The 14,923-nt window shown below is 49.2% G+C and overlaps 1 protein-coding gene across 1 annotated transcript in view; it reads left to right on the forward strand.

Moving 5' to 3' along the window:
- The window catches only part of BAZ2B (bromodomain adjacent to zinc finger domain 2B), a 914,692-nt gene that overhangs the window by 125,043 nt on the left and 774,726 nt on the right, over positions 1–14,923 (forward strand). Inside the window, exon 3 of the mRNA XM_030210692.1 lies at positions 13,607–13,649. The gene's annotated coding sequence lies outside the window, so the exon portion shown is untranslated. The remainder of the gene's footprint in view (positions 1–13,606; positions 13,650–14,923) is intronic.

The raw sequence follows: 14,923 nt of genomic DNA on the forward strand, positions 1-14,923 counted from the left end.
TTAGTGCCGTGTTTGCATGACATGGGAATTGCCCTGCTTCAATCACTGCGTGGAAGTAATCTAGTAAAGGTCCTATTAGCTGGGGTTTCAGCATCTTGTAGAACTCCCCCGATAGGCCGTCGGGCCCTGGCACGGAATGTAACTTCAATGCAGTGATAGCTTTATGCAGGTCTTTGGTCTCTATGGGTTTGTGTATTAGTAACAGTTGCTCTGCCGGGAGTTTCCCTCATTTGTACTTTATCTAGATATGTTTGAATAGCTACTCTCATGTCCACGGGCTCCAGAGTTCCCTTGTATAAGGCGGCAAAATGTCGGTGAAATATGCTATCTCTTCTAGCTTAGTGGCAATGTCCCCCGTGTGTTGGCGTATAGTGGCAATGTAATTTCTCTTTCGCATTCCTTTTATTAAACGGGCCAGCATCCCTCCAGCCCTATCCCCAAATTTATATAGTCTATACTTCCGATAAAGAAGGGAGCGAGTCGTGCGTTCATGTAGCAGACTATTAAGTGCCGTTCTCGTGGACATGAGAGTTTCATAATGTGCAGGTGTAGGCTGCCTACTATACTGCTGCTTTGCTGATCGATGTTTCCGCTCTAGATCTATAATGCCCTGTGTTAGTTTCCGGTTGCGGTTACTGACAAATACTATTATCCCACCCCTTAGTACTGCTTTTGCCGTGGACAAGAATAGGATTGAGTCCTCCACATGCCTCTGATTGTGTGTGTAAAACTCCTCCCAGCACTTCTGTAAATGTTCCTGAAACTCTTTCGAGTGAAACAAATAGGATGGGAACTTCCAACTGGGGGGGGGGGGGGGGGGGGGGCGCTAAAATAAGCCGTCGGTTCCATCTCCAACCACACCAAAGAGTGGTCGGAGATCTCCTCTGGGCCGATCGTGGCCTCGACCACTCTTTGGAACAGATCTGGAGATGTGAATATGTAGTCCAACCGGGACTGGGAGCGGTGTACTCTAGAGATGTGTGTGTAATTTCTTTCCTCCTCGTGAAGCAGTCTCCAGGGGTTGAGCAAGCCTAACTTCTGGCAAAACAAATCCAAAAGTGAAGGGGCACCGATTAAATTCACATGTGGCTGTGTGGACCTGTCTAGCACTGGGTCCATCACTTGATTCATGTCCCCCGCTATCACCATAGGTAAATTTGTGTGGACTTGACAATGTGCTAGCAACTGAGAATAGAAACTGTCTGCCGCTGTGTGGGGACCATATACCGACACCAGGAGAATCTTGGTCCCATGCAAGTTAATTTTAATTCCTATGTATCTGCCCGCACCATCTTTGAATGCTAATTTGGTTGTGCACATTAAGGCTTTATGTATTAGGATTGCTGTCCCCCCTCGTCTACCGGTGGCTGGTGAATAAAACACCTCCCCTACCCAGCCCCATTTTATCTTCTCGTGTTCCCCCCTCCCCCCCCCCCCCCCCCCCCCCCCCCCGATAATCTATTTTCCGGTAGGCAGGAAATTCCAACTCTGTGTTGCTCGAGAGTGGCCAAAATTTTAGTTTGTTTAATGGGAGAAGTAATGCCACACACATTCCAGGAAACCTGACGCATCTTACCGCTCAGGGCTTATCTGTCTAGGGTGTCTGTCCAGATGTTCCAATTTATGACGGCCTCTGGGGCTCCCAGCCACACCCCAGACGCACCGAAAAGGTCCCTCTCTCCACCACCACACCTGGTCACATGCAGCCTTCAAATCCTCACCTTGTATACCTGAATCCATGCCCACTTGACTCCCTGCCTCTGTTAAATGTTGATAACTTCCCCCCTATCCCCTATCTAACCCTCCCCTGCCCTCCCAACCCCCCTGACTTATCTCTAAACTCTGTTCTAAACCCTTACCCCAAAACATACCTAGATAATTCTATGAGAGCCCCTGCCATGCTCGAGGCCCACCGCCCTATCTATTTCTAGGTGCAAATTACCTCCCTTTGACTGCTCCTAATTACATTAATAATAACACTCAGTACCTGAGACTTAAAGTCCATGAAAAGCTGCCCTCACTCTATTTGCTGGTCACCGCTGTGCTCCTGTTGTTTCTGCTCCAGACTGGCAATATGTGCTTATGCTGCAGTCACCAATTCGTAATTCTGCCACTTGCCATTTTGGTGGATTTTTAACACCGCTGGGTAGACAAGCATAAATTGTACTTGCATGTCATGAAGGCGACAGCACAGTGGGGTAAATTTCTTTCTGCGCTCTTGTAATGAGGCTGAGAAATCCTGAAAGATGCGAATGAGCTTTCCATCGTAAGTTGTAGTGTCTCATTTGAGCCGATAGCCCCGTAGAATTTCCATCTTGTGGATGTAATTGTGTATCTTTACGATTACGGGTCGCGGGGTCTGGCGGCCATCTTGGATGCGGCCCAACAGGTAAACCCGCTCCAGACAGAGTGCGCCAGCATGATCGGACAGGGCAAACTCCGAGATCAGCCATTTTTCGACCACTGTGGCCAGCACCGAGTCTCCCACTGATTCAGGTATGCCGACGAGGCGGAGGTTGCTGCGGCGCGCTCTGTTTTCGAGCTTGTTGACTTTCAAGCTCATTTTCAAAGCACTTAGCCTCCCAAAGTTCATAGAAACCTATGGAACTTAGCCTCCCAAAGTGCTTTGAAAATATGCCTCAAAATTTGTCTGTTAGAGTGCCCACCATCTTCTGTAAATTGTCCATCTGTGAGTGTATTGGCGGTTGCGCATCTTCGAGTTTGGAGACTCTCTGCTCGAGCTCTCCTGTCCTCTGTATTGTCTCTGCTAGTGTGTTTTCGAACCCCGTGAACTGCGCAGAAAGTTTTTCAAAACGTGGTTCCAGCGCCTGGGTCAAAAAGTTTTCAAAATGCGGCTCCAGTGCCTGGGCAACCGCAGTTGTGAGTTGCGCCAGCTGCTCCGACGAAAAGCTCTGTCCACCCTGTGGCGGGGCCTTCATCTCACTAGTTTCCGCCGCCCGTTGTTTTTCTTTCTCTTTTTTTGTGCTCCGCGCTGGCAAAATCTTAGACGTTGCTTCGACATACTTGTCCATGGCCATTCTGGATGGACCACCAACACTGATCGGTCACTGATATGCGCGTTTTTAGGAGGTTTCAAGAGGTTTTGAGCGGAGGGCCTCGGAGAGCAAAAGACACGCGTCTTTTCTCCCTCAGTGCATCACGTGACTCCCCTCTAGCACTGCTTTTTAAAAGACCTCCTTAGCTTTAGTAATTCACTTGATCTGGCTTCTGCATTTGATGTTGCTTCTTCATCGGTTAAAAAACATAGAAGTTCAGGGTATAGTGTATTTCTGACTGTTTGATTGTATTTTCTTAGTAGCAGAAGGACAGGAGTTTTCAGTTAGACAACTAAAGAGTGGAATACCTCAAGGCTCAGATCTTTCTCCTCTATTATTTAATTTATTTTTGAGTCCTTTACTAGAGGTGACACAATCCTATGGAGTCAGTCCTTGTGTGTATGCAGATGATTTGCTTCTTGTGATACCCATGTCAGAGATGGCTATGGATTTATTACATACACAAGATTATGTGAATGTTGATGGATTGAGAGGCCATCGTTTGGTACTGAATTAAGGGGAAACTGAAGTATGTTGGATAACGGGGAAGAAAAATCTGTGCCTGACAGTGACTTTGTGGGGTGATGTAATACCAGTGGTTGATACCTTTAAACATTTAGGGGGGGTTTAATTGATTTTCAATTAACTTTTAGCGATCAGGTTAGTGCATTAGGGCCTCTTTTACAAAGTCCATTCAATTCCTATTAATTTCCTTTCATTTTGCTGTGCGGGAATCGCTAGTGGGGCTTTGTAAAAGAAGCCCTTAGTGTGTCATGGGTATAATACAACACTATACAAATTGAGAGCTATGAGGAGCTACGTAGATGAGAAGGCATTTAAAATGTTTTTGCATCTGCTTTTATGACTCAGTTTGACAATGCTAATGCAGTATTAATGGGAATTACACACATGAATTTAAGAAAGTTACAGACGTTAACAGAACACTGAAGTTCATCTATTAGGAAGAGCTCATAGGTTTGAACATGTCTGTCCGTTGTATTTACATTATTGGTTACCAGTTCAATTTAGGATTTTATTTAAACTTATGGTACTTCTTACCCAGAGGGTGTACTATGCAAAAGCTCCTCAGACGCTTGTTAGGTTAATACAGCCATATATACCAACTAGGACATTATCCAGCTTATTTTCAAAAGAGACGGACGCCCATCTTCTGACACAAATCGGGAGATGGACGTCCGTCTCAAAAACAGGTATAATCGAAAGCTGAATTTGGACGGCCCCAACTGCTTTCCGTCACGGGGACGGGTGAAATTCTCGGGGGCGTGGCCGAACAGTAGCGAAGGCGGGGCAGGGGCGTTCCAGGGCGTGGTTAACAGATGGACCTCCACGCCTGATAATGGAAAGAAGCAAGACGTCCCCGACGAGCATTTAGTCCACACAAAGTTGGTCTTGTTTTTTTCACGACCAAGCTTCCAAAAAGTGCCCAAACTGACCAGATGACCACCGGAGGGAATCGAGGATGATCTCCCCTGTCTCCCCCAGTGGTCACTAACCCCCTCCCACCCTAAAAAACAAACTAAATATTTTTTCCAGCCTCTATGTCAGCCTCAGATACCATACCTAGCTCCATGACAGCAGTATGCAGGTCCCCCGAGCAATTTTAGTTTAGTTGGTGCTGCGCGGGACCCATGCAGAGAGCAAAAATCGGAAGAAAAAAAACATGCAAGTGCAGTCAGGGACGTCCAAATTAAACAATAGTAATAGGGGGATTTGAACCAGAGCAATTTTAGTTTAGTTGGTGCTGCGCGGGACCCATGCAGAGAGCAAAAATCGGAAGAAAAAAAACATGCAAGTGCAGTCAGGGACGTCCAAATTAAAACAATAGTAATAGGGGGATGCGAATCAGCTACCTTCGGATTACAAAACTTGTGCTCTAACCACTGCACCACTTATTAAGTTGCTTAGATATTTCTTCCCTTTCCATTAAGTCCCTTCAAGTTTCTGTCAGCCAATCACAGCTCATTTACCTGACATCAGTGTCAGCTAAACAAGCTGTGATTGGCTGACAGAAACTTAGAGGGACTTAATGGAAAGGGAAGGAGGTCTAGGTAGCTGAATAAGTGGTGCAGTGGTTAGAGCACAGGTCTTGTAATCAGAAGGTGGCTGGTTCAAATCCCACTATTACTATTGTTTTAATTTGGACGTCCCTGACTGCACTTGCATGTTTTTTTTTTTCTTCCGATTTTTGCTCCCTGCATGGGTCCCGCGCAGCACCAACTAAACTAAAATTGCTCTGGTTCAAATCCCCCTATTACTATTGTTTTAATTTGGACGTCCCTGACTGCACTTGCATGTTTTTTTTTTTTGGACGTCCCTGACTGCACTTGCATGTTTTTTTTTTTCTTCCGATTTTTGCTCTCTGCATGGGTCCCGCGCAGCACCAACTAAACTAAAATTGCTCCGGGGACCTGCATACTGCTGTCATGGAGCTAGGTATGATATTTGAGGCTGGCATAGAGGCATCTCAGGGGGACCAGTGCACTACGAATGCTGGCCCCTCCCACGACCAAATGGCTTGGATTAGGTCCGTTTTTGAGATGGCCGGCAGCGGTTTCGATTATCGCTGAAAACCGTGGACGGCCATCTCTAGGTCCAGCAATCTCACCATTTGTGTCGTCTATCTCTAGAGTCGACACAAATGATGGGATTTCAGCGGGCCGAACCGTATAATCGAAACCGAAGATGGATGGCGATCTCGTTTCGATTTTACGGTTCGCTCCGCCACTTCGCGGAGCCGTCTCCGGAGATGGACGCTTTTACACATGGGCGTTCGCGTTCGATTATGCCCCTCTATGGGGTTCATTTTCAAAGCAGTTAGACTTATAAAATACGCCTCTATGTTCTCAAGACATATTGATGTTGACAGTTCCTCTGGTAGCTAGAACCCTTCTTGTGGCCATTAGAAAGGGAGCTTATTAGCTACATGGATAAGCTAATCAAACCATTTGAGAAAGAAAAATTGATACAGCAAATTAAGTTCTACAGGAGTAGGAAATGGCTAAGATTTTGAAAATGATAATAGACCAGAAATTTGAACAAAATGAATATTATTACAGATGATTAATATTGAGATCGTTGTTTTCCCAGAGTTCTGGGTATGACTCCTAAAGATTTCCTCAGAAATATTTTTCCTGAAAATTCTGTTATTTTCCTTTGTAATGATTCCTCTTAGTAATATAAATTATTACTTAGTAATATTAATTCAAAAGGAGTGAAGCCTGTGAAACTGGGATTACCTTAATCAGTGGAAATTGGATTAGAGACTCAAGTGTTCGCATTGTTAAATAATTTCTGGTTTTAAAAGAGAAAAAATGAAATTAGGTGTATTATTTCTACTAATATTGGACAATAATTATGTTTCCAATGAAATAAATTGATTCTCCGAGGACAAGCAGGCTGCTTGTTCTCACTGATGGGTGACGTCCACGGCAGCCCCTCCAATCGGAAACTTCTCTAGCAAAGTCCTTTGCTAGTCCTCGCGCGCCCGCGCGCACTGCGCATGCGCGGCCGTCTTCCTGCCCGAAACCGGCTCGAGCCGGCCAGTCTTCTTTTGTCCGCACTCGGTACGGTCGTGTTTCGCCGTGTCGAGCCCCGGAAAGTCGACCTCGCGCGTCCAAATTTATTTTTGACGTGTTTTTTTTTCTTCGGAAAAGTCTTAAAAGTGTCGGGAAGTGCTCCGGACCCCCCCCCCCCCCCCGGGTTTCGTGTCAACCCCTTCCCGTACTTCCAGCTTTTTGCCCCGATAAGTTTTCTTTCGTCGTCGGGGTAGGCCTCTTTTCGGCCTCGGTCGAGATTTTCTCCCTTAAAAATTTTTGGTGCTCTTTTTCCGTCATTTCGGATTTTGACTTCGCCGGCGTGATTTTTCCGCCCATGACATTGAAGCCTTCCAGCGGCTTCAAGAAGTGCACCCAGTGCGCCCGGATAATCTCGCTCACTGATCGACACTCGTCGTGTCTTCAGTGTCAGGGGGCCGAGCACCGCCCTCAGAACTGTAGTCTGTGTTCCCTGCTTCAAAGGCGGACTCAGGTAGCGAGATTAGCCCAGTGGAACGTGTTGTTCTCGGGCTCTTCGTCGGCATCGGCACCGGGATCTTCGAGTGCATCGACGTCGTCAGCGTCCAGACCATCTTCCTCGGCCGCCACTGCATCGAGTGCATCGAGGCATCGGGCCTCTGCATCGGCGCCAAGGTATCGGGCGACTGCATCGACGTCGGTGGTACCGGGACCTCGTCTGCTGATGTCGTCGGACGGTGGTGCATCGTCAGGAGTGCAGGTGAGGGCTGTCCATTCCCCTGCTGGTGGCGGTGAGCCTTCGGGTGGGTCTCCTCCTACCCTGAGGGCTCCTGCGGTACAGCCCCCCCGAGACCGACCTCCTTCGGCCTCGGCCCCGAGGAAGCGACGGCTGGATTCTACGTCCTCCTCGTCGGTGCCGGGGAGCTCCGGTGACATGCTTCGGAAGAAGTCGAAGAAGCATCGACACCGGTCGCCTCCCCGCGTCGGCACCGAGAGCTCTGGGTCGCCGAGGGAGTCGGCACCCAGCAGGCATCGGCACCGAGAGGACCGCTCACCCTCTGTTCAGGAGGTGTCGATGCGCTCCACTCTGGACAGCCCGGAACAGCCTCCTCGCCCGGAACAGGTTCTGATGTCGACGCCTGCATCGACCTCTTTGCCTTTCTCTGCAGCCGCTCTGAACGAGAGCCTCCGGGCCGTTCTCCCAGAGATTCTGGGAGAGCTGTTGCGCCCTACCCCTCCGGTACCGGCGGTGCTTGCGCCTCCGGTACCGTCGAGCGTGGCGCCGGCTGGCCCATCGCCCGGGGTGAGGTCCCCGACGTCGGTACCGCGTGCGGTGCCGACTGCGGCCACCTCCCAGGAAGGCTCCCCGACTACGTCGGCGGAGGGAGCTTCGCCGATGCGGGCGAGGGAGTCTACCTCTCGACGCCCCCATCGTGGACGTGGCTCCACTGAGTCGAGCCGGGCGAGGTTGCAGACACAGGTTCGTGAACTTGTGTCTGACACCGAGGGTGAGGCCTCGTGGGAGGAAGAGGAAGACCCCAGATATTTCTCTGACGAGGAGTCTGAGGGTCTTCCTTCTGATCCCACTCCCTCTCCTGAAAGACAGCTTTCTCCTCCTGAGAGTCTGTCTTTTGCTTCCTTTGTCCGGGAGATGTCTACGGCCATCCCCTTCCCGGTGGTTGTGGAGGACGAGCCCAGGGCTGAAATGTTTGAGCTCCTGGACTATCCTTCTCCACCTAAGGAAGCGTCCACTGTTCCCTTGCACCATGTCCTAAAAAAGACATTGCTTGCGAACTGGACCAAACCACTAACTAATCCCCACATTCCCAAGAAGATCGAGTCCCAGTACCGGATCCATGGGGACCCAGAGCTGATGCGCACCCAGTTGCCTCATGACTCTGGAGTTGTGGATTTGGCCCTAAAGAAGGCTAAGAGTTCTAGGGAGCATGCTTCGGCGCCCCCAGGCAAAGACTCTAGAACCTTAGACTCCTTTGGGAGGAAGGCCTACCATTCTTCTATGCTCGTGGCCAAAATCCAGTCTTACCAGCTCTACACGAGCATACACATGCGGAACAATGTGCGGCAGTTGGCGGGCTTGGTTGATGCTCTTCCCCCTGAGCAAGCCAAGCCTTTTCAGGAGGTGGTCAGGCAGCTGAAGGCGTGCAGAAAATTCCTGGCCAGAGGGGTGTATGACACCTTTGATGTTGCGTCCAGGGCCGCTGCTCAAGGTGTGGTGATGCGCAGGCTCTCATGGCTGCGTGCCTCCGACCTAGAGAATAGACTCCAGCAGCGGATTGCGGACTCGCCTTGCCGTGCGGACAATATTTTTGGAGAGAAGGTCGAGCAGGTGGTAGAGCATCTCCACCAGCGGGACACCGCATTCGACAAGTTCTCCCGCCAGCAGCCTTCAGCCTCTACCTCTACTGGTAGAAGATTTTTTGGGGGAAGGAGGACTGTTCCCTACTCTTCTGGCAAGCGTAGGTACAATCCCCCTTCTCGACAGCCTGCGGCCCAGGCTAAGCCCCAGCGCGCTCACTCTCGTCAGCAGCGTGCGCCTCAGCAAGGCCCCGCGGCTCCCCAGCAAAGCAAGGGGCGAGCTTTTGACTGGCTCCAGCAGAGCATAGCCGACATCCAAGTATCAGTGCCGGGCGACCTGCCGGTCGGGGGGAGGTTGAAAGCTTTTCACCAAAAGTGGCCTCTCATAACCTCCGATCAGTGGGTTCTGCAAATAGTCCGGCAAGGATACACCCTCAATTTGGCTTCAAAACCTCCAAATTGTCCACCGGGAGCTCAATCTTACAGCTTCCAGCACAAGCAGGTACTTGCAGAGGAACTCTCCGCCCTTCTCAGCGCCAATGCGGTCGAGCCCGTGCCATCCGGGCAAGAAGGGCTGGGATTCTATTCCAGGTACTTCCTTGTGGAAAAGAAAACAGGGGGGATGCGTCCCATCCTAGACCTAAGGGCCCTGAACAAATATCTGGTCAAAGAAAAGTTCAGGATGCTTTCCCTGGGCACCCTACTTCCCATGATTCAGGAAAACGATTGGCTATGCTCTCTGGACTTGAAGGATGCCTACACACACATCCCGATACTGCCAGCTCACAGACAGTATCTGCGATTTCAGCTGGGCACACGTCACTTCCAGTACTGTGTGCTACCCTTTGGGCTCGCCTCTGCGCCCAGGGTGTTCACAAAGTGCCTGGCTGTAGTAGCAGCGGCACTTCGCAGGCTGGGGGTACACATGTTCCCATATCTCGACGATTGGCTGGTGAAGAACACGTCCGAGGCAGGAGCCCTGCAGTCCATGCAGATGACTATTCGCCTCTTGGAGCTACTGGGGTTTGTGATAAATTACCCAAAGTCCCATCTTCTACCATCACAGAGACTCGAATTCATAGGAGCTCTGCTGGATTCTCGGACGGCTCGCGCCTATCTCCCAGAAGTGAGAGCCAACAACTTGTTGTCCCTCGTCTCGCGGGTGCGAGCGTCCCAGCAGATCACAGCTCGGCAGATGTTGAGATTGCTGGGCCACATGGCCTCCACAGTTCATGTGACTCCCATGGCCCGCCGTCACATGAGATCTGCTCAATGGACCCTAGCTTCCCAGTGGTTTCAGGCTGCTGGGGATCTAGAAGACGTAATCCACGAGTTTTCTCAAATCCCTGTATTGGTGGACGATTTGGTCCAATCTGACTCTGGGACGTCCCTTCCAAATTCCTCAGCCACAAAAAGTGCTGACCACGGATGCGTCTCTCCTGGGATGGGGAGCTCATGTCGATGGGCTTCACACCCAAGGAAGCTGGTCCCTCCAGGAACGCAGTCTACAGATCAATCTCCTGGAGTTGCGAGCGATCTGGAACGCTCTGAAGGCTTTCAGAGATCGGCTGTCCCACCAAATTATCCAAATTCAGACAGACAACCAGGTTGCCATGTACTATGTCAACAAGCAGGGGGGCACCGGATCTCGCCCCCTGTGTCAGGAAGCCGTCAGCATGTGGCTCTGGGCTCGCCGTCTCGGCATGGTGCTCCAAGCCACATATCTGGCAGGCGTAAACAACAGTCTGGCCGACAGGTTGAGCAGGATTATGCAACCTCACGAGTGGTCGCTCAACTCCCGAGTGGTGCGCCAGATCTTCCAAGTGTGGGGCACCCCCTTGGTGGATCTCTTCGCATCTCGAGCGAACCACAAAGTCCCTCAGTTCTGTTCCAGGCTTCAGGCCCACGGCAGACTGGCATCGGATGCCTTCCTCCTGGATTGGGGGGAGGGTCTGCTGTATGCTTATCCTCCCATTCCTCTGGTGGGGAAGACTTTGTTGAAACTCAAGCAAGACCGAGGCACCATGATCCTGATTGCTCCTTTTTGGCCGCGTCAGATCTGGTTCCCTCTTCTTCTGGAGTTATCCTCAGAAGAACCGTGGAGATTGGAGTGTTTTCCGACCCTCATCACGCAGGACGAAGGAGCTCTTCTGCATCCCAGCCTCCGGTCCCTGGCTCTCACGGCCTGGATGTTGAGAGCGTAGACTTTGCCTCTTTGGGTCTGTCAGAGGGTGTCTCCCGCGTCTTGCTTGCTTCCAGGAAAGATTCCACTAAGAGGAGTTACTTCTTTCTATGGAGGAGGTTTGCCGTCTGGTGTGACAGCAAGGCCCTAGCTCCTCGCTCTTGTCCTACACAGACCCTGCTTGAATACCTTCTGCACTTGTCTGAGTCTGGTCTCAAGACCAACTCTGTAAGAGTTCACCTTAGCGCAATCAGTGCATATCATTACCATGTGGAAGGTAAGCCGATCTCGGGACAGCCTTTAGTTGTTCGCTTCATGAGAGGTTTGCTTTTGTCAAAGCCCCCTGTCAAGCCTCCTACAGTGTCATGGGATCTCAATGTCGTTCTCACCCAGCTGATGAAACCTCCTTTTGAGCCACTAAACTCCTGCCATCTGAAGTACTTGACCTGGAAGGTCATTTTCTTGGTGGCAGTTACTTCAGCTCGTAGAGTCAGTGAGCTTCAGGCCCTGGTAGCCCAGGCCCCTTACACCAAATTTCATCATAACAGAGTAGTCCTCCGCACTCACCCTAAGTTCTTGCCAAAGGTCGTGTCGGAGTTCCATCTGAACCAGTCAATTGTCTTGCCAACATTCTTTCCCCGTCCTCATTCCTGCCCTGCTGAACGTCAGCTGCACACATTGGACTGCAAGAGAGCATTGGCCTTCTACCTGGAGCGGACACAGCCCCACAGACAGTCCGCCCAATTGTTTGTTTCTTTTGATCCCAATAGGAGGGGAGTGGCTGTAGGGAAACGCACCATATCCAATTGGCTAGCAGATTGCATTTCCTTCACTTACGCCCAGGCGGGGCTGGCTCTTGAGGGTCATGTCACGGCTCATAATGTTAGAGCCATGGCAGCGTCGGTAGCCCACTTGAAGTCAGCCTCTATTGAAGAAATTTGCAAAGCTGCGACGTGGTCATCTGTCCACACATTCACATCTCATTACTGCCTGCAGCAGGATACCCGACGCGACAGTCGGTTCGGGCAGTCAGTTCTTCAGAACCTGTTTGGGCTTTAGGATCCAACTCCACCCCCCGAGGGCCCTGTTTGTTCTGTTCCAGGCTGCACTCTCAGTTAGTTGGTAAATTTTTTAGGTCAATCTCAGTTATGTCCTCGCCGTTGCGAGGCCCAATTGACCATGGTTGTTGTTTTGAGTGAGCCTGGGGGCTAGGGATACCCCATCAGTGAGAACAAGCAGCCTGCTTGTCCTCGGAGAAAGCGAATGCTACATACCTGTAGAAGGTATTCTCCGAGGACAGCAGGCTGATTGTTCTCACAAACCCGCCCGCCTCCCCTTTGGAGTTGTGTCTTCCCTTGAAGTGTATTGTCTTGCTACATACTGGACTGGCCGGCTCGAGCCGGTTTCGGGCGGGAAGACGGCCGCGCATGCGCAGTGCGCGCGGGCGCGCGAGGACTAGCAAAGGACTTTGCTAGAGAAGTTTCCGATTGGAGGGGCTGCCGTGGACGTCACCCATCAGTGAGAACAATCAGCCTGCTGTCCTCGGAGAATACCTTCTACAGGTATGTAGCATTCGCTATATACACCGTTTTGGGTTTGAAGAAGCCAACCAGATGATCAATGTAGAATAATGATTCAGATAATTAATAACTGGGGATAATCAGGTTAATACCACGTTTTTTCTGTTTACTGTTGTTTAATTGATCTCCTTGTCTTGTTTCACTCTCCCTATTTTGTGATCTAAGGAAGAGTATAGAATTACCTGATTGAAATAATTCTTGTGTGTTACTTTCTCTGTATTTCTGGCAAGTTATTTTATTGCTTGTAAATTTAAATTCTTATAAATAAAAAAAAAGAAAAGAAAGGGGGCTTATTTTTATTTAGCATCTTCTTGGTGGAATAAACTCTCTTTGGTATAAGCCAAGAAGTTTTTGAAGTGTTTTAAATGGCTGCTTAAAGCTCATTATTTTGCTCTTGCATTTGGAGCTAATCTTTCTGACGTTTGACTGGAGTTGGGCTCTGGGTAACTTCAGTGGCTACTATGTATACAAATGGTCATGTATGGCTGACTTTCCTATCTGATTATTGTAGTTCTTTTCTGAAATGTTTTTTTTTTTAATTTGTACACTGCTGCAATCTTTTTAAACAAAAAGCTTAGTGGTATAGTAAATTCAATAAACTGTAACTGTAAAGTTAGGATAACTGTTGATGCATCCCTGCTTAAATGGCTAAAGATGCGTGGATCGTGGCTGAATATTGCTACTGTTTGCATAATTTTTGACCCTGTCTCCTGAAGCACCTGCCAGCCCTCTTCCTAAATAGGGAAGTTTGGGCTGTATATTTACATGTCTGTCTAAAAGTTATAAGGCCATGTATTATCAGCATAAACAATTTATGCCATTAAACTCCTGAAGTTCATGGCATAAATCATGAACTTTATTTGCAAATTGAAGAATTTATTGGTAGTTTTTTTGAAAGTAGTGGATGGTTTAACTAACTATTGACTATTTATGTTACAGCTTGTGGAATGGTGATGTTACAGGACAGACTATTTGCATAAGAGTAAGTTTACATGCAGTTATTATTTTAAAATGAGTATTTACATGATGAGCAGGGAGAGATCTTAAAAATGAGCCTATTATAGGAGTTCATAGCAAGTTCATTAAAAAATGTGAATTGTTAGATTGTTAAATTTAAAAATGTTGACTAAATTATTGAAATGTTATTTCCATTACCTAGCTTCCCACTATTCCAGAACCTGTGGGGTAGTTGTGTCCATTAACCATTGAACTGAAAACTGAGTTGAGAGATATCTCTCTTGGCATCCATTCCAGTTCCTCAGTGTTTTCTATCTCCAGCAAGTTTGGGCACACTTTTATCCTCTATTTCTGAGTGATTTTCTCCTGGTCCCTGGTTGAGTTTTGTGGGTGGCTTGAATCTGCAGAGTCATATCTAGAGGTCTTCAAATCCCTGTCTGTGGTGCTCTGCAAATGTACTTCTTCCCTGCTTTCACCTCTTCCCTGTTTCCTGTGGATCTTTCCTTTACCAACATAGCAACCTTGGGGGGGGGGGGGGAAGGAAAAAGAGAGGTAGACTGGTTGACTGAAGAGCATGGGATAGAGTATCAGTCCTGATTCTTTCTCATCTGGGGTAAGACTTGTGGTGACTGTGAGACGATGGGGGGGGGGGGGGGGGGGGGGGAATAGCTGGCAGTGGTAAGTCTGAATAAAGTTTGACTCAGGATTGCTTGAAGGGCTGCAAATTCTACTTGGTGCAGGGGAGGGATTCTGACTCACCACTTCGGACTGCATTGTGCAACGTTTGTACTAGTCAGGATGAATGGCGACTCCCATGGAGGCAGTTAAGCAGTTTTCCCACTGTAGGGCCAACTGGCCAGCATCAACACATCACAGTGCATGCAAGCAGGGAATCCCGCAGGATGTGGGGAAAATGGTCAGCGACAGCGTGTCTTCGGGTTTGGCACAGCATCCAAATATGCTGAGGAGTTCAAGCTGTCTGTCAGGGCCAGTGATACAGAAGAGCATGGGAATGGGCTCTATTTTGTCGGGGCCAACTGGCAGTGAGGAACAGCCTCTGATCATGCGTGGAGAACAGCTACAATTTTACAACCTTGGGGCCCAACAGAGCGTTCAGCTGCATCGGAATCTTTGTTTTCTTCGGAGTTTATATTGCTGTTTACACCAGGTCTATTTACTGAAGCAGGGACATTCAGAGTTGCCGTAGCGTGCTTCAGTTTCTCAGCCCGCTGCCCCTCCGGCCCTAAGAGATCTCAGCCTGATCTGTTCGCTCCTGGAGGTCTCTCTCTGCTTCTTCCT

Source organism: Microcaecilia unicolor, chromosome 7, assembly GCF_901765095.1.
Source record: "Microcaecilia unicolor chromosome 7, aMicUni1.1, whole genome shotgun sequence".
In the NCBI taxonomy this organism is placed as follows: domain Eukaryota; kingdom Metazoa; phylum Chordata; class Amphibia; order Gymnophiona; family Siphonopidae; genus Microcaecilia; species Microcaecilia unicolor.